Source organism: Amblyraja radiata, chromosome 11 (genome assembly GCF_010909765.2).
Source record: "Amblyraja radiata isolate CabotCenter1 chromosome 11, sAmbRad1.1.pri, whole genome shotgun sequence".
NCBI classification, from domain to species: domain Eukaryota; kingdom Metazoa; phylum Chordata; class Chondrichthyes; order Rajiformes; family Rajidae; genus Amblyraja; species Amblyraja radiata.
This window is the reverse complement of record NC_045966.1, coordinates 51,413,444-51,432,372: the sequence shown is the minus strand read 5'-3', so window position 1 is coordinate 51,432,372 and position 18,929 is coordinate 51,413,444. Positions and strand designations below refer to the sequence as shown.

At 44.6% G+C, this 18,929-nt stretch overlaps 1 protein-coding gene across 5 annotated transcripts in view; it reads right to left on the bottom strand.

The window, feature by feature from the left end:
* Positions 1-18,929, bottom strand: part of LOC116978635 (C-terminal-binding protein 1-like) — a 109,136-nt gene that overhangs the window by 38,918 nt on the left and 51,289 nt on the right. The window contains exon 1 of one of the 5 annotated variants that reach the window (XM_033029923.1): positions 1,813-1,833. The exons of the other annotated variants lie outside the window; for them this stretch is intronic. The gene's annotated coding sequence lies outside the window, so the exon portion shown is untranslated. Of the gene's footprint in view, positions 1-1,812; positions 1,834-18,929 lie in introns of those variants that run through there. 5 annotated transcript variants of the gene reach the window in all.

The following is an 18,929-nucleotide window of genomic DNA, read 5'->3' as shown; positions in this document are numbered from 1 at the left end:
CATTTTCAGAACCTCCAGTATGATTATAATATTAAGAGTCGACTGGATTAAGTTCAGAACAATTGCAGCAGGCAACACGCTTCTCACCAATCTGAAGTTTAGTGTTTTCACAATATGTAATACTTTTAATGTACTATTGAACCATTGTTTCTCAGTTATGATTTCATAATTAACTTAAGCTATCACATTCAATCATTTGTGTTTTGCACAATTTTGTGAAAAATTGAGATTTTCAGTTTAATTATTTACTGCAATCTCAAAGGACAAACTCAATGTACATTGTGGATACCAAGGAGTAGATTCATAGAGCTATATAGCATTAAAACAGACCCTTCGGCCCAACATCCATGCCAATCAAGTTGGCACTCAGGGCTAGTCCCATTTGCCTGCATTTGGCCATATCCTTCCAAACCCTTACTATCTGGCCAAATGCCTTGTGGAAGTCGCAATTATATCTGCTTCCATAGTTTCTTTAGGCTCATTCTAGATATGGACTGGCCTCCGAATGAAAAGGTTGCCCAAAGTCATCCTTAAATCTCTCCCCTCTCACCTTAAATCTATGCCCTCTAGTTTTAGAATTTAGTTTTAGAGTAAGCTCCAAAGGGCAGCTTGTAACTTTGTGGACAACACTCAATTGTGTGGGGGGGGGGGGGGGGGGGGGGGGGGGAGGGGGGAGAAAATGAAGTGGGAGTACATGGTCATCAACATAGATATACGACTATCTATGAAACAAGAAATTTAGATGTCTGTACAGATAAATGACTAAAATTTTACTAAAAGCAATGCTTCAGTTGTTAAGCCTTGGTCAGACTCCACCGTCAGCAGTACATTCATTTTGGACACAATCAGCAAGATAATGTAGGACATTTAGCTCAGATTCACCAATGCCATAGATTTTAAAAAGGGCAGATAACAGAAATCTGATGATAATCTCTTGAGATCAGGAAGTTTAAATAGCAACGGTATACAATGGGAATTACAGAAATGTTGTGGACCCTGCTCTCGTGCTTGAAACTACACCCACATCAAAAAGCCTTGAAAATCCACATCACGCAAGGTCTCTCTGGTTGTGGTCAAACGCAATTGTCAAAGTAGGTTGCTTAACCTGTTGGCCAAGGACATAAACAACTTTTAAAAAAATTAATTGCAGCCAAGTTTGAATTGTCCCAAAAAGCCAAGTGGTCTTGATTTATATCTGGCTTCCTCTGTACCTGCTGCTTGTGATAGTCTTAGTTATAAACACACTTTTAATGGGCACTGCACACATTCCCTTGAAGCAACTCTCTGCCAGAAATGCTGTTGAAATTTGTACTTTACAGCCACTTTTCAAAGATTCAACAACACATTCAGAAAGATCAAGTAATGCAGACTTTTTAAATGCAGAGCCTGGCGTATAAAAATGGAACCAATGAACAAAGGCAGAATATTAGATTATTTCACAAAGCCTAGCATTAACCACTAGTGGATTTAGTATTCTAGAAACCTCAACAGATTTAAACAAACAGGAAAATATGCCAGGGGAAAATATTGCGGAGGCCTACTCAGTCGTCATTTTCACAGAAAGCTGGAGATACTAGTTCCAAAGGAGTTAAAATGGAATCTCATTGCAGACAGGAAATCACCAATGTAACAAGGAGCTCACACAACATTGAAACTGGCCTCTCCATTGTTAAGTAAACAGAACTCTTCCAGGCTAAAATGCAGCACAGATTCTTATTCTTTCCCCAACTCCCCTCCCAACCCCACTTTCCCTGCAATTTCTCATACAGTCTTCAAAAGCTGTGATAATGAACAAGTCTCTTATTCACAAACCTTGTCACTTCAATTGATCAACACAGGAAAAGGAAAGCAGGTTGGGTGGGGGTGGGGATTGGGGAGTGGAAATTATGTATGGGTGCGGTTGGGACCAATTTTGTTCGGCTAACTCTTCATTTAAGTGGCTGACCTTTTCATTGTTCCTGATTGTTTATGCTGCAGCTTTTGCAATTAAATGTGGGGTTGCAGCTTTCAAAAGCATTTTTAAACATCCTTCAACATAAAAAGATTACAATTTTAGTTTTCTGGGATTCATTTTGATGAGGTAACAAAAAGTGAGAAAATACACTATTTTCAATTCACCAAGATTTTAAAGAGTATTCTTTTATTACACGACTTGAGGAAGCATGGTTCTTATTATCAAATACCTATATTTCTGTAGATCTTTTTAATGTAGTCAACATAGAGGGGCATTTTTAAAGGGACTAACAACAAATTTCAAGCACTATACTGAGCAAAATAAAACAGATAATAATTTTTTTCTGAAACTCAATAGTCCTTATAATGAGTTTACTTATTTTAGAATCTCCTCAAACAGTGCAAGAGAGATTGAAAATAACCTTTATCAAATTTTGAATTTATTAAACTTTACCTCTATTCACTAGTTTAGAGATATACAGGTGCACAACCTTTTATCCGAAAGCCTTGGGACCAGACACTTTTCGTAATTCAGAATTTGTCGGTCTTCGGAATGGAATTTTTTTAGCGTAGATTTTAATGGCTGGCTCAGTGGTAGAGTGCTCGGCTCATATCCGCAAGGTCGCGAGTTTGCGCCTTGATCCCGGCAGTAAACTCGGTCGCGAGTTTGAGTCTTCAATGTAGTTTTTTCTTGCAGAATAAATGTTTGTATGAAATGCAGTGTAGGAGAGGTGTACTGACTGTGTGGGCAGAACTTTGGAAGTGATTGCCCACCAGTCTAAAAAGCCGCTGTGCCCTGTCCCTGGGATAGCAGGGGGCGATCAAACAGCACAATACTCCCTGTCCCTGGGATAGCAGGGGGCGATCAAACAGCACAATACCTCCCTCCCCCTCCAACTCCAGAGGAATCCGCTCCCTAATGGGCCGCTACGGCGACAAGTGGCAGTATGCCCACAGCCCGAGCTGCGCCCCCTCATCCGCCACCCCAAGAACAAGACGTACCTTGCACACCATCAGCTTCTGCCCCTACGTGTTCCTCTGGAGTTGGAGCGGGGCTGGGCTGGAGTTGCTGCTGGCTGTGCGTCTCTGGGATCTCCGTGCTTGCAGTGGGCCTGGGGGTCGGTGTCCCGTTGGTCCTGACGTCTCCGGCCACCCCCCTGGACTGGAGCTGAGACTGGAAACTGTACCGCCCTTGCCCCCTCCCTCTGCAACTACAAACAACCCCACTCTCCTGCAAGGGCGGTACGGTTCCCAGAGGATGGCAGGTGGCCGGAGACGTCAGGACCAACAGGAACCCGCTCCCCGATGGGCCCCTACGACGCCCCGAGCTGCGCCCCGTCATCCGCAACCCAGGTTCCTCTGTAGTTGGAGCGGGGCTGGGCTGGGCTGCTGTTGGCTGTGGGTCTCTGGGATCTCCGTGCTTGCCGTGGGCCTGGGGGTCGGTGTCCCGATGAGGGGGCGCAGCTCGGGGAACGGCTTCTGGTGGTCCTGACGTCTCCGGCCAGTTTGCAGTTTTCCTCTGGAGTTGGAACGGGGCTGGGCTGCTGCTGGCTGTGGGTCTCTGGGATCTCCGTGCTTGCAGTGGGCCTGGGGGTCGGTGTCCCGTTGGTCCTGACGTCTCCGGTGACAGTGCAAAGCCCCCGCGCCGGTGCAATGAGCGGGGAGCTGGAGAGGGGAGGGAAGGGGTCACACACATGGCCGGGAAGCAGAGGGGTGTAGGTGGGGTGAAACTGAAGGGAGCGACAATCTGCTGCTGCCTGCCCCGCTGAGTTAAAAAGTTCCCACGCAAGACTCACGAAACACTGTGTATCGTGAGTCTACCGTGGGAACATTTTAACTCAGCGGGCAGGCAGCAGCATATTGTCAATTATTAACCCTCCCGCGCAATATACCCTCACCTTCTCTTTTATGAATGGGGATTTAGTTCCCCTTTCTTCGAGGACCGACCGGAGGTTCCGCTGTCACCTCTGCGGGCCGCCCTCGGTGAACGTTTTCAAGGACCTTTCTTCAAGGACCGAAAAAATGTCCGCTATTCGGAGGTTTTCGTTATTTGGATCTTCGGATAAAAGGTTGTGCACCTGTATATAGATTCACAAATCCATAGAAAATCATCCTTCGGTAAATTTAGTTTAGTTTAGTTTAGGGCCCTTTCGGCCCACCGGGTCCGCTCCGACCAACGATCCCTGCACATTAACACTATCCTAGACCCACTAGGGACAATTTTTACATTTACCAAGCCAATTAACCTACAAACATGTATGTCTTTGGATTGTGGGAGTAAACCGAAGATCTGGGAGAAAATCCACGCAGGTCAAGGGGAGAACGTACAAACTCCGTACAGACAGCATCCGTAGTCGGGATAAAACCCGGGTCTCCGGCGTTGCATTAGTTGGAAGGCAGCAACTCTACCGCTGCGCCACCGTGCCACCCTATATTCGTAGATATTAACAAGTTACTTGAGTGTGTAGGCCAGAGTTTCATGAGATACACTTTGCATCAAGTTATCATGAGGAACAACTAGGTGCATTTTACCCCTTTACCAAGGCCACCTTTGAAGCTACCACAAAGATTGCTAATTTGACTCAACACCTTCCCCCCCCCCCCCCCCCCCCCCCCCCTCCCCCAACCCCTGTAAAGAAAACCATACTACGGAATAATTAAGACTGCTATATTTGTTGATCTACAAATATATTGGGACTCTAAAGCCTTGTTTTTAAAAGTTTTTATTTTCATATCTGTTCATTATATTGTCTCCCAAAAAACAATTTGCTCCAGCTCGGCTTGCAGACCCAGCGCGGAGGGACCACCGTGAGGGAGGGGGAAGAACAATGGAGGACCCGGCGTGGGGGGACTGCCGGGAAGGGGGGGGGGGGGCATGAAGAGAGGGGGTACTTTGTCAGCGCTGTATGTGGCGACTATTTGCATACCTTGGGTATGCAAGCAAAGAATTTCACTGCGACTTGTCACATGTGACAAAAGTATTTCATTCCATAAAGTATCTCATTCCAATCCTCAAAGAATTCTGTACTCTACAGCTCTCTCTTGACCATCATCAATTGCCTCACTAGAGGCTGTACATTCAGCTGCCATGCAACTCAAGTCCAAGGTCTTGCTTCTCCATCAAAACCCTAGATTAAGTTTAACCACCTACCTACCCTAACCATGTGTCAATTGTTGTCCGATCAGGCTCCTTTAAAGCAACGATCGTGTCAACGATGCATTGCAAATACAGGTTTGCTAAAATGGCATCTAGTTATTGTCTGATCGGCACAGGTTGGACAGGTAACCCGGTGTAGTACAAGGAGAGTGCAGTTCTAAATCTCCAACATCTCCAAAATTTGTATGTGAGGAATAATAAGTGATCTTTCATAGATGTTTTAACCTGGATTGACAGCAAATCACATTTCGAAAAGTAAGTGAGGCTGAATGAATGACTAAATCCTGAGGGATCTTAACAGGGTGGCACGGAGAGGACATTTCCGTGTGGGAAATCTCATCATCAATTTGGAACAAGGGATCACTGTTTTTAAAATATGGAGTTGACCATTTAAGATAAAGACCAAGAGAAAAAAAAATCTTGGAGTCATGTATCTATGAAACACTCTTCCTCAAAAGGAGCTGGAAGCAAATCCTTAAATATTTAAAAAGCATAGGTAGATAGATACTTCATGAGGGGGAGATAAAGATACTACTGGTACACAAAAATATGAGATTGAAGCTTCAATCAGTTACACATTCCTCCCACGAGGAAATGCCCACCCCGTATTTCCGTGCGGGTTCCAGAGCAATGTACAGGAGACAATGTGATGTGGAAGGCATTGACTTTATGTGACAAAGATGAAGACAACTTTGTCAAATAATTTTGGTACACGATTGAAAGATTAGATCTCAAGGCATTTGTAAACTCCAGAGAAATAGTGAATGGGAGCTTCAAATTCCTTGCAGGTATTTGCTATTATAAATAAGCAGAATCTAAATATAACATCGAGTGCCTTTCTCACACATCATCAAGGTCAAACAGACAGTCGGAAGCAAAACCTTTGCACTTTTGTTTCCATTTTTCAGTAGAAAATAACTGCATATCGCATTAGTGCTTTGTTTCAAACTCCATTTGAAGCTACCAGGAAACGAGCGACTGGACAAACAACACTAAATGCCTATGAATTAATGTTGCTAATTACAAATCTTTTACAGTCATTTTTAAACAGGCACTTAACTTGATAAGGACAATATTAAAAGCCATGGTGAAAATTGAACGCGTTACAGTTTTTTTTAGTGTGTGTCAAGCTTAATTTTACTATTTATGGGAGCTGTTGCCATGCCTCAACACTTCCAATTGACTAGGTTTCCTCATCATCACAAAGGTCAATGACAAAGATGAACTGCAACACCAACTGCCTCAACCGCTGGTGCAAATCAGCACCATCCGCGTCTAGATTTAAGGTTAAACTACACAAAGTGCTGCGGTAACTCAGGTCAGGCAGCATCTTTGGAGAACATGGATAGGTGACATTTTGACTCGGGAAACTCTTCATGAAGATTCATTCTGAAGGGTCCCGAAACATCACCCATCCATATTCTTCATGCTGCCTGTCCAGCTGTGTTACTCAGGCACTTCGTCATTTTGGGTATTAACCAACTTCTACAGTTCTTTGTTTCTACTAGTTTTATGGTAATTCTAATTTGGGAAAATTTGACTTGGGCAAGGAACGTAACCTTTGCGCAAGCCGGGGAGTGTCTGTACATCCTATCGCAATATACAAGAGAGTTCTCTTTAATTGTAGGAAATATTAAACATGGCTGTTGTTTACTTCACCTATATTAAGAGGAACAAGCCAAATAAAAAGATCTGGGTAGACATAAAAAATGTAGTGCATTGTTCCGGAACCAATGTTATCAAGACCTCAATATGTCAAGATTGTCATTAATTGGTTACCCAGGCATTAATAACGCTTGTTAAGCTTTTAAGCCTCATACCGATTTGCACTTTACTTAATGCCAGAAGCAAAATACAAGATTGAAACAACATTCTATTGCAGGTGATCCAAGTGTCAGTAATAGAGGGTTTTATTCTGTGCAACGTGTAGATTTGCAAAACCAGGTTTATGGGTGGGGGGGTGGAGAGGATTGAGCATATTTATAATTATCATTTGATTCCTCTTTCACTTATTTGCTGTTCTGATGGAAGGCAAGCAACATGCAGCAATGACCATTTGCTGTCTGAGTTGCTGAGTATATTTTGGTGTATTTTGTTATTTCTACTACCTTTCTTCCCCAGGAATGAACTTATTTGATTCGCTGACACTAAGTTTTAAACAAAAAGAGTTGCCATTTGTGGGCAGATATCCTGGAACTTTCCAATATTCACAAGCATTCCCTCAGGAAAGCTTGGGCATGACAGCAAGAGACTGCAGATAAAAGGAGTCCCTTATAATGATTCAAGAAACAATTTAATTGTCACGTACCCATTAAGGGACAGTGAAATTTGAGTTACCTTACAGCCATTCTAAGTGAGAAAAACAACAATACACAATTCAGCCACATAAAATAACATTTAATATAAACATCCACCACAGCGGAATCCACATTCCTCACTGTGATGGAAGTCAATAAAGTTCAGTCATCTTCCATGGTCGGGGCTGAACCCTCCGCATTTGCCATTACCGACGGTCCACTGTTCAAGCCCTCTCGTCGGGACGATGAAAACTCCGACGCCGGGACGGATCGGAACACTCCGTGGCATGGAGCTCCCGAGTCGGCCGCTTCTTACCGGAGACCGCTGCTACACGGTGTTAAAGTCCACAGGGATCGGAGCTCCTACACTGGCGATCCTCGGCAAAGGATACCAAAAGACACATGTCGCTTTACCTCCCCCCTTGACTCCATCCAAGGACCCAAGCAGTCTTTGCAGGTGAGGCAGAGGTTCACCTGCTCCTCCTCCAAACTCATCTATTGCATCCGCTGCTCTAGGTGTCAGCTGCTCTACATCGGTGAGACCAAGCATAGGCTTGGCGATCGCTTCACCCAACACCTCCGCTCAGTTCGCATTAACCAACCAGATTTCCCGGTGGCCCAGTACTTCAACTCCCCCTCCCATTCTGAATCCGACCTTTCTGTCCTGGGCCTCCTCCATGGCCAGAGTGAGTCCCAACGCAAATTGGAGGAGCAGCACCTCATATTTCGCTTGGGCAGTTTACACCCCAGCAGTATGAACATTGACTTCTCCAATTTCAGGTAGTCCTTGCTTTCTCGCTCCTTCCCAGCTCTCCCTCAGCCTACTGTCTCCGCCTCTTCCTTTCTTTTTCCCGCCCCCGCCTCCACATTAGTCTGAGGAAGAGTCTCGACCCGAAACGTCACCTATTCCTTCGCTCCATAGATGCTGCCTCACCCGCTGAATTTTTCCAGCATTTTTGTCTACCTTCCTTTAATTCTGAGGCTATGGCCTCCAGTCTAAGGCTCTCCCACTAGTGGAAACATCCTCTCCACATCCACTCTATCCAAGCCTTTCACTATTCTGTATGTTTCAATGAGGTCCCGTCCCTCCTGCACCCCCATTCTTCCAAACTCCAGCGAGTACAGGTCAAGTGCTGACAAACACTCATCATAGGTTAACCTACTCATTCCAGGTATCATTCTTGTAAACCTCCTCTGGACCCTTTCCAGAGCCAGCACATCCTTCATCAGATATGGTGCTCAAAATTGTTCACAAAATTCCAAATGTGACCGCACCAGTGCCTTATAGAGCCTCAACACTACACACCTGTATTTGTATACAAGCCCTCTTGAAATAAATGTGAGCATTGAGTTTATTTTCTTTACTACTAATTTGACTTGCAGATGAACTTTTTGGGAATCCTGCACCAGCACTCCCAAGTCAATGACACAAAGCTGGGTGGCAGGGTGAACTGTGAGGAGGATGCTATGAGGATGCAGGGTGACTTGGACAGGTTGGGTGAGTGGGCGGGTGCATGGCAGATGCAGTTTAATGTGGATAAATGTGAGGTTATCCACTTTGGTGGCAAAAACAGGAAGGCAAATTATTTTCTGAATAGTGTTGTTTGGAAAAGGGGAAGTACAGCGAGATCTGGGTGGTCCTAGTTCATCAGTCACTGAAAGTAAACATGCAGGTACAGCATGCAGTGAATAAAGCAAATGGCATGTTGGCCTTCATAAAAAGAGTTGAGTATAGGACCAAAGAGGTCCTTCTGCAGTTGTACAGGGCCCTAGTGAGACCACACCTGGAGTATTGTGTGCAGTTTTGGTCTCCAAATTGGATGAAGGACATTCTTGCTATTGAGGCAGTGCAGCCTAGGTTCATGAGGTTAATTCCCTGGATGGCGGGACTGTCATATGTTGATAGAATGGAGCGGCTGGGATTGTATACTCTGGAATTTAGAAGGATGAGAGGGTATCTTATTGAAACATAAGATTAAGGGTTTGGACACGCTAGAGGCAGGAAACATGTTCCCGATGTTGGGAGAGTCCAGAACCAAGGGCCACAGCTGAAGAATAAGAGATAAGCCACTAAGAACAGAGATGAGGAGAAACTTTTTCACACGGAGAGCTGTGAATCTGTGGAAATCTCTGCAATTTTCTGGAGGCTTTCATGACAGAGTTCGATAGAGCTCTTAAAGATAGCGGGGTTAAGGGATATGGGGAGAAGGCAGGAATCGGGCACGGACACGGACACACACACCCCTCCCTCCCTCCCGGGGTTAATAAAGTTCTATGGTATTGTGGCGGCTCCTAAGGGTCGTGCCATCATACTGCCGAACCCCTCGGCACAGGAGTGGTGCAGTCCGGAGGCGGCCCTTAGCCGGAGGGTTTAAAAGGCAGGGGTTTGGGTGCCATCTTCCTCTAGTTTCGTCCTCCCTACAACCGGGAGGAATATAATAAAGGTGCTTCTCGAAACTCTGGACTTCGTGCCTCCTTTCGAGACCCACGCACCACAGTATAGTATTGTGTGTGTAGGAAGGAACTGTAGATGCTGGTTTAAAGTGAAGATAGACACAAAAAGCTGGAGTAACTCAACAGGTCAGACAGAATCTCTGGACAAAAGGAAAACATTACATTTTGGGTTGGGTCTGAAAATGATTCCTGCACACCTTTGGAATGTGGAAGAAAACAAGAGCCCGGAGAAAACCATGCGATCAAAGGGAAAAGGAGCAAACTCCATACAGACAGCACCCATATTCAGGCAATTTTAGGCAGCAACTTTATGGCCAATGTACTGCCCCATAGTCTTGAACTGAATTAAAATATACAGTAGCTGTAAAGGGGGACATAGGGTCACTTAGAGATCTAAGACTGAAAATGGATCGTTTCTTTTTTTTTGGTAAACAAAGTTATCAACATATAATTTATTGTGTGTTGGAAAATAAAATATAGTGGCACAGCTGGTGGACTTGCTGCCTCACACGCCAGAGATCTGTGTTCGATCCTGTCCTCGGGCACTGTCTGTGTTAAATTTGCACATTCTCCCTGCAAGCGTGTGGGTTTCCTCCCACATCCCAAAGCCGCTTTTGCTTTGTAGGTTAACTTGTCTCTGTAAAATTGCCCCTAATGTGTAGGGAGTGGGTGAGGAAAGTGGAATAACAGAACTTGTGTGAAAGGGTAGACAAAAATGCTGGAGAAACTCAGTGGGTGAGGCAGCATCTATGGAGCGAAGGAAATAGGCGACGTTTCGGGTCGAGACCCTTCTTCAGACTGATGTGAGGGTTGGGGGGTTGGGGGTGCGGAAAGAAGAGGCGGAGACAGTGGGCTGAGGGAGTGCTGGGAAGCGGAGGAGAAAACAGGGACTACCTGAAATTGGAGAAGTCAATGTTCATACCGCTGGGGTGTAAACTGCCCAAGCGAAATACGAGGTGCTGCTTCTCCAAGTTACAGTGGACCTCACTCTGGCCATGGAGGAGGCCCAGGACAGAAAGGTCGGATTCGGAATGGGAGGGGGAGTTGAAGTGCTGAGCCACCGGGAGATGAGGTTGGTTATTGCGACCCGAGCGGCGGTGTTGGGCAAAGCGATCGCCAAGCCTACGCTTGGTCTCACCGATGTAGAGCAGCTGATACGTAGAGCAGCGGATGCAATAGATGAGGTTGGAGGAGGTGCAGGTGAACCTCTGCCGCACCTGGAAAGACTGCTTGGGTCCTTGAATGGAGTCAAGGGGGGAGGTAAAGCGACAAGTGTAGCATTTCCTGCGGTTGCAAGGGAAAGTGCCAGGAGAGGGGGTGGTTAGGATGGGAAGAGACGAATTGACCAGGGAGTTATGGAGGGAGCGGTCTCTGCGGAAAGCTGACAGGGGAGGAGATGGGAAGATGTGGCAAGTGGTAGGATCCCGTCGGTAGACAAAGCTGGAGAAAATCTGCGGGTGAGGCAGCATCTATGGAGCGAAGGAATAGGCGATGTTTCGGGTCGAGACCCTTCTTCGGAGGGTGGGGCGGGAAATAGAAAGGAAGAGGCGGAGACAGTAGGCTGTGGGAGAGCTGGGAATGGGAGGGGAAGGAGGGAGAAAGCAAGGACTACCTGAAATTGGAGAAGCCAATATTCATACCGCAGGGGTGTAAACTGCCCAAGCGAAATATGAGGTGCTCCTCCTCCAATTTGCGGTGGGCCTCACTCTGGCCATGGAGGAGGCCCAGGACAGAAAGGTCTGATTCGGAATGGGAGGGGAGTTGAAGTGCTGAGGTTGGGAGATCAGGTTGGTTATTGCAAACTAAGTGATGCAAACTTGTGCGAAGCGATCGACAAGCCTGCACTTGGTCTCACTGAGGTTGATCATACGCTGAATAATTCAACTAGAGTTTTGTTTGGAAGTGGAAAGAAATAATAGAAATTGCATTCATTGCAACGTGTAAAAAGAGATGAGATACGGTATTGTAATATGTGAATGCTTCATTGACCATAATTCCGAGCACATTATTGCACGCATCATGCAAGCCGTCTTAAATAACCACCTAAACTGTCATTTGGCAACCTAAAAAGCTGCCGAGGTTGCCCGGCTGGCATCAGAGAAAAACAAAGTGAGCCCTGCCTACTCCTGCACCTATTGTCTCTTTGCACCTCCGATTCTCACCCCATTTAGAAAATAGTCTACACCTTTATTCCTACTACCAAAATGCATGACTCCACACTTTGCTACACCATATTCCATCTGCAAACTTTGCCACAAAGCCTTCAATCACCTCGCCCAAAGCTAATGTTATCCCACTTTTCAAGAAAGGAGCGAGAGAGAAAACGGGGAATTACAGACCAGTTAGCCTGACTTCGGTGGTGGGAAAGATGCTGGCTAATGGGACTGAAGGATGATAAATCCCCTGAGCCTGATGGTGTGCATCCCAGGGTCCTCAGGGAGGTGGCTCGAGAAATAGTGGAAGCATTGGTGATCATTTCCCAATGTTCAATAGATTCAGGATCAGTTCCTGGGGATTGGAGGATAGCTAATGTTATCCCACTTTTCAAGAAAGGAGCACGAGAGAAAACGGGGAATTACAGACCAGTTAGCCTGACTTCGGAGCTGGGAAAGATGCTGGAGTCAATTATTAAAGAGGTAATAATGGGGTATTTGGATAGCAGTAAAAGGATTAGTCCAAGTCAACATGGATTTATGAAAGGGAAATCATGCTTGACTAATCTGCTGGAATTTTTTGAGGATGTGACAAGTAAAATGGATGAAGGGGAGCCAGTGGATGTAGTGTATCTAGACTTTAGGAAAACCTTTGATAAGGTCCCGCACGGGAGACTGGTGACTAAAATTAGAGCACATGGTATTGGGGGGGGGGGTAGGGTGTTGACATGGATAGAAAATTGGTTGGCAGACCGGAAGCGAGTGATCGGGTGCTTTTCAGAATGGCAGGCAATGGCGAGTGGAGTGCCGCAAGGCTCGGTGTTGGGGCCGCAACTGTTTACCATATATATTAATGATTTGGAAGAGGGAATTAGGAGCAACACTAGCAAGTTTTCGGATGGCACAAAGCTAGGTGGCAGTGTGAACTGTGAAGAGGATGTTAGGAGGTTGCAGGGTGACCTGGACAAGTTGAGTGAGTGGGCAGATGCGAGGCAGATGCAGTATAATATAGATAAATGTGAGGTTATCCACTTTGGCAGCAAAAACAAGGGGGCAGATTATTATCTCAATGGGGTTAAGTTAGGTAAGGGGGAGGTGCAGCGAGACCTGGGCGTCCTTGTACACCGGTCACTGAAAGTTGGCTTACAGGTTCAGCAGGCAGTGAAGAAAGCTAATGGAATGTTGGCCTTCATAACAAGAGGATTTCAGTTAGGAGTAAAGAGGTTCTTCTGCAGTTGTATGGGACTCTGATGAGACCACATCTGGAGTATTGTGTACAGTTTTGGTCTCCTAATTTGAGGAAGGACATCCTTGTGATTGAGTCAGTGTAGCGTAGGTTCACGAGATTGATCCCTGGGATGGCGGGACTGTCATATGAGGAAAGATTGAAAAGACTAGGCTTGTATTCACTGTAGCTTAGAAGGATGAGGGGGTATCTTATAGAAACATATAAAATTATAAAAGGACTGGACAAGCTAGATGCAGGAAAAATGTTCCCAATGTTGGGCCAGTCCAGAACCAGGGGCCACAGTCTTAGAATAAAGGTAATTTAAGACTGAGGTGAGAAAAAACTTTTTCACCCAGAGAGTTGTGAATTTATGGAATTCCCTGCCAGAGGGCAGTGGAGGCCAAGTCACTGGATGAATTTAAGAGAGAGTTAAAGCTCTAGGGGCTAGTGGAGTCAAGGGATATGGGGAGCAGGCAGGCACGGGTTATTGATAGGGGCGATCAGCCATGATCACAATGAATGGCGGTGCTGGCTCGAAGGGCCGAATGGCCTCCTCCTGCACCTATTTTCTATGTTTCTATATACAAAGTGACGAGTAGCGACCCTAGCACAGACCTTTGCGGAACTCCACTAGTCACTGGCAGCCAACCAGAAAAAGCCCCCTTTATTGTCACTCTGTCTTCTGCCATCCTGCTATCCATGGGACGACAGATGGCACAATGGGCTAAGTGTTCGGCTGGCAACCGGAAGGTAGCTGGTTCGAATCCCACTTGGAGTGCATACTGTCGTTGTGTCCTTGGGCAAGACACTTCACCCACCTTTGCCTGTGTGTGTCCTTGGGCAAGACACTTCACCCACCTTTGCCTGTGTGTGTGGATGTAATTATGTGAAGCACTTTGGGGTCAATGCAAGTTGACTAAAAAATGTGCTATATAAATAAAGAAATTTAATTTAATTTAATTTATGTTTGAGTTTTCCTTAGCATATCTATGCTGTCATTAAGATCCAGCTGTATCTCCACATCATTTGACCATGCCTTTGTTCATTTGCTGATAAACTCTTCTCTATGATCATGAACAGGAAAGCTGAACTAATCTAATTGTGGCCAACCTCCCACATTGTCCATCTAAATTAGAAATCATCCAAAGGTCTGCTGCCCATATCCTGCTCACTCTCAGTCCTGTTCACTCATCAGCCCCATGTTTTCCAACTCATAATGGCTGCTCGTTAAGGCACTTATCAGGTTTAAAATTCTTACCTTGTTTTTAAGGCCATCCTTACTTAGCTTCATCCCTCGCCAATGTCTCCTGGCCCTAAAATCTACACTCTTCCGGTTACAGGTTTTTGATTATCCTAACACATATCTGTTCCATAGTGGCAGCTGTGCTCCCACCTTCCTTCCCAAGAAACCTGCCACTTGTCTATTCCACATCGCCTTTCAAAACCATCTCTTCAAATTGCCCTATTCTTTCCTGAGACTCGAATTATGTTTATTAATTCCTGAAGTGCCTTGGCATATTTTGTCATGTTGGAGCTACCACTTAAAATATCCTTGCTCAATGAGAATGGATGGAAGGGCACCTCACCTGATGGGAATACAAACAACACAATTCTGAACAAGGGATGAAAAAGTTCAGTGTTGCTTCTGTTGCCTATATTTGCATAGCAGAAGCAACAGCAGGAACAAAAGAACTGGCTGCAGTGCCATCATGGAGGAGGGAGGACTTTACTAAAATAAAACCTGTTCATCCGAGCCTGTGTCAGGTTCCTATGATTCTGCTGCTACTGGATTAAAGATTTGTACAAACACAAACGTATATTCAATTGAGTTATGAAGTAAACTATTTAATAATGAATCATTACAAGTCCGATGTCAGTACCTAAATTCAAGTTCGCGTCTATTGTCACTTAACCAACTAAGGTACAATGGAATTTGAGTTACAGACAGCAAAACTAAAGATTGAAGTACTATTAGGTTAGTAACAATAAGCATCAAACTCTGGAGTAGATTTGTTAGATTTCTTCACAGAGGATTGGAAGTGCCAAATACAGCATAGATGCTCACATTACAGGATTCTCATGTTTAGTTTAATGAGACCGCAGCAGTCACCCATTCACACTAGTACCATCCTACACACCAGGGACAATTTACAGAAGCCAATTAACCTACAAACCTGAAATATGGGAAGACACCAGAGCACCCGGAGAAACCCCACTGCAGATACTCATATACTGCTGCATCTTAGAATGTATCATTATGTCCTGTAGCCATACAGACACAAAGGTCCTATCCAGATTTTCCCTGAACTTGGTCTGTGCAATAAAGACCCTGAAAAAGTCCAGGTTCATTTGCCAGGTTGCACAGATTTCACTGGATCTTCACAGCCCTTTCTAAGAGAGAAAACACATAAATGCTGAAAGAGAGGTCTGGGCTGAATGAACAAGCACCCCTTCGCCAATAGTACAAGGACGATAGAGGAGAAGGGAGCAAAACAATTGTGCAGAAGCAAAAGATATATATATTTTTAATCCCAGTCTCAGTTAAATGACACTCCCTTAATTTTTTTTCTCTTTAGTACGCTGACTTTTCTTGGGGAACGAACTTTGATGTAACATTGAAAGATGAATTGATGCCGGACAGCCTAAAATGCAAGCCTCTATTAATCTTCCCATGGGAAATATCGACAAAAATTAAACATTTCAACTGTAGTTGTTTGATCGGGATCCACAGAGTTCTTCGTCTATGCATGCTAGGTCATTTCAACATCTTCCCACCAATAGCAGCTGATTTAGGAACTGTGTTGTCAAATATTGTACTTTGCACTGCATGGCCAAGTCTACAATCTGGATTTGCAGATTCCTCCATAATTATTTTCTATTTAACAGAATTTAGAATTCATATAAATTGGATTATACTCTATTGCCTTCAACACCTTTTAGTGCAGCTACAAATGACTTTAAGAAGGAAATAGAGATAATCTGGGAATATCATCTGGTGAGCCTCATAGTGGTATTGAAGTTACTGGAGGATTTTTGGGATATGATTTTCTCGCATTGTGAGCTAATTAGGGGACAATCAGCATGACTTTGTCCAGGGCAGGTCATGCCTTACTAAATTGATTTTCTATTGGGGGAATATGGCACAGTTAATCAATGAAGGTAGGGCAGTGGATGTTGTCTACTGGACTTCAGTGAGGTATCTCATTAGTTCATAAATTCTTGGAGCAGAATTAGGTCATTTGGCTCATCGAGTCTACTCTGCCATTCAATCATGGCCAATCTCTCATTCCCTCTCAACCCGACAACCTTACTAATGAAGAATCTGTTAATCTTCACCTTAAAAATATCCATCGACTTGGCCACCACAAGCGCCTGTGGCAATGAATTCCATGGATGCACCATACTCTGACTAAAGAAATTCCTCCTCATCTTTTTACTAAAGGTACATCCATTTATTCTGAGGCTATGGCCTCTGGTTCTGGACTCTTCCGCTAGTGGAAACAACCTCTCCGCATTTACTCTATCCAGGCATTTCATTATTTGGCAGGTTTAATGAGTTCCATCCTCATCCTTCTAAACTCCAGGAAGCACAAGCCCAGTGCCTTTATGCGCTTATCATATGTTAATCCGATCATTTATGGGATCATTCTCCCAAACTCTTCTGGACCCTCTCCAACATCAGCCCATCCTTCCTCAGAAATGGGAAATTTGACAAGGTCCCCCACAGAAGGCTGATCCAAAAGATCAAAATACATGGGAGCCGTGATGATTTGACAGGTTGGATTCAGGACTGGCTTACTCTGAGAAGACAGGGTAGTGGTGGAAGGGTGCCATACTGTCTAAAAGCATGTGACCAATGGTGTTCCACGAGGATCAGTTCTGGGACTCATTTATTTGTGATATATACTAATGATGGATAAGAATGTAGACAACACCAAAATTGGAGTTGCAGACAGGGTGAAAGGCTGTCAAAGGAAACATCAGGACATAGATCAGTTGCAGATATGGACAGAGATAGTGCGAGGTATCACACTTTGGGAGGCAAATGAAAGGGGAAAGTAAAGTATCCAGTTAATGGCAGGACCCTTAACAGCATTGATATACAGAGGAATCTTGGGGCTCAAGTCCACTGCTCCCCAAAAGTAGCAGCACAAGTAGATAGAGGGGTAGAGAAGGCATATGGTATGTTTCTTCATTGCAGCATTGAGTATAAGAGGCAGGTAGTCATGTCGCAGCTTTATCAAAGTTTTGGTAAGGCCACATCTGGAATATTGTGCACAACTCTGGTTGCCGCATTACAAGGAGGATATGAAGGTTTCAAAGCGGGTGCAGAAGAACTTCAACAATGACTTCAGACCCGATTACATATTTTTGCAACAAGGTAAATATAGGCATTGAATACCATCTTCTGTCCTCTCTCACGTGATTTATCAGTCTTCAATGCTGAGCAATATTAGAAGCAGCATTAAAAGCAGCAAGGTTACAGAATCTATGCTGGCTGCAGAACTTCAATACCCACTGTCAGCAACGCCATTGACCAATGTAGTGGAGTTCTGAAGGGCAGAGCTGTTTAACTTTATCCTCATCAATGCTGGTAGAAAGAATTCTTGGGATAACGTATGCTCCTTCACCAAATAATTCTTGGGATAACGTATGCTCCTTCACATTGAGGACAATTATCTTGTTGTGTGGCACTATAATCATGCAAAATGGGATAGACTCTGAACAAGATCTATATCCTCATTGCCCACTAAGATACCACTACTATCAAGCCATGGAATTAACCCTAGTTCAGCAAGTGTAAAAAGGCATGCTGGGAATAGCACCACGCACACTTAAAAAGAGAGATAATAATCTGCTGAAACTACACAATGGATGTTGAACCTGTAATAGACAGATCTAACCAATATCACAACTAATGGACAAGATCAGGCTTCTAGCCTGACCACATCGAGTCATCAATGTGGTGAATAAATAAAGATCCAATCACAGGACCCAATTGTAAGAACATCCCCATCCTCAATGATGGTGGGCCCAGCACCCAAGTGCCAAACACAAGATCAGTCTTTGCTTACCCCCGGGATGACTTGCATCGCAGAAGCTGGTCTACAACCTACTGCACTCATTCGACCTGACAACAAAAAATAATGCTGTATCTACTGCACTAGATGCAGCAATGGCTTGGGACCAATTAATCTCATGTATAGTGCAGGTGATCCAAGTTCCTCAAATAGCTGCACTGTGTCAAGCTGTTCCCATAGTTTCAAAAATGGTAGCATCTACCCAATAAAGTAGAAAATTGCCAATATCAGTGCTGTTGATTAAAAGCAAAACTTGTTTGTTTATTGAGAGCAGAGTGAAAACATTTTTACAAAAATCAATTAAGTGGCACTTGCTCAATATTTAGATTGGTGTTTTGCCAGGGCCATTCTGCTCTGAAGCACACCATAGACTTGGTCCAAATACACGTCAGGCAACTGACTTTCAGCGGCACAGTGACAGCCTTTTTCAGCAAGGCTATTTCAACAACACCTCAACCTGTGCTGTGCTTCAGGCACCCGGCAGCACCACTAAATCTCACACCATTCTGAATCATATTGCTATGGCTACATTTACCAGTTAGTCCAAATTCTGGAATTCCTTCTTCAATTTATTCATGCTGACCAAGAAGCCCATCTAAGTTAGTC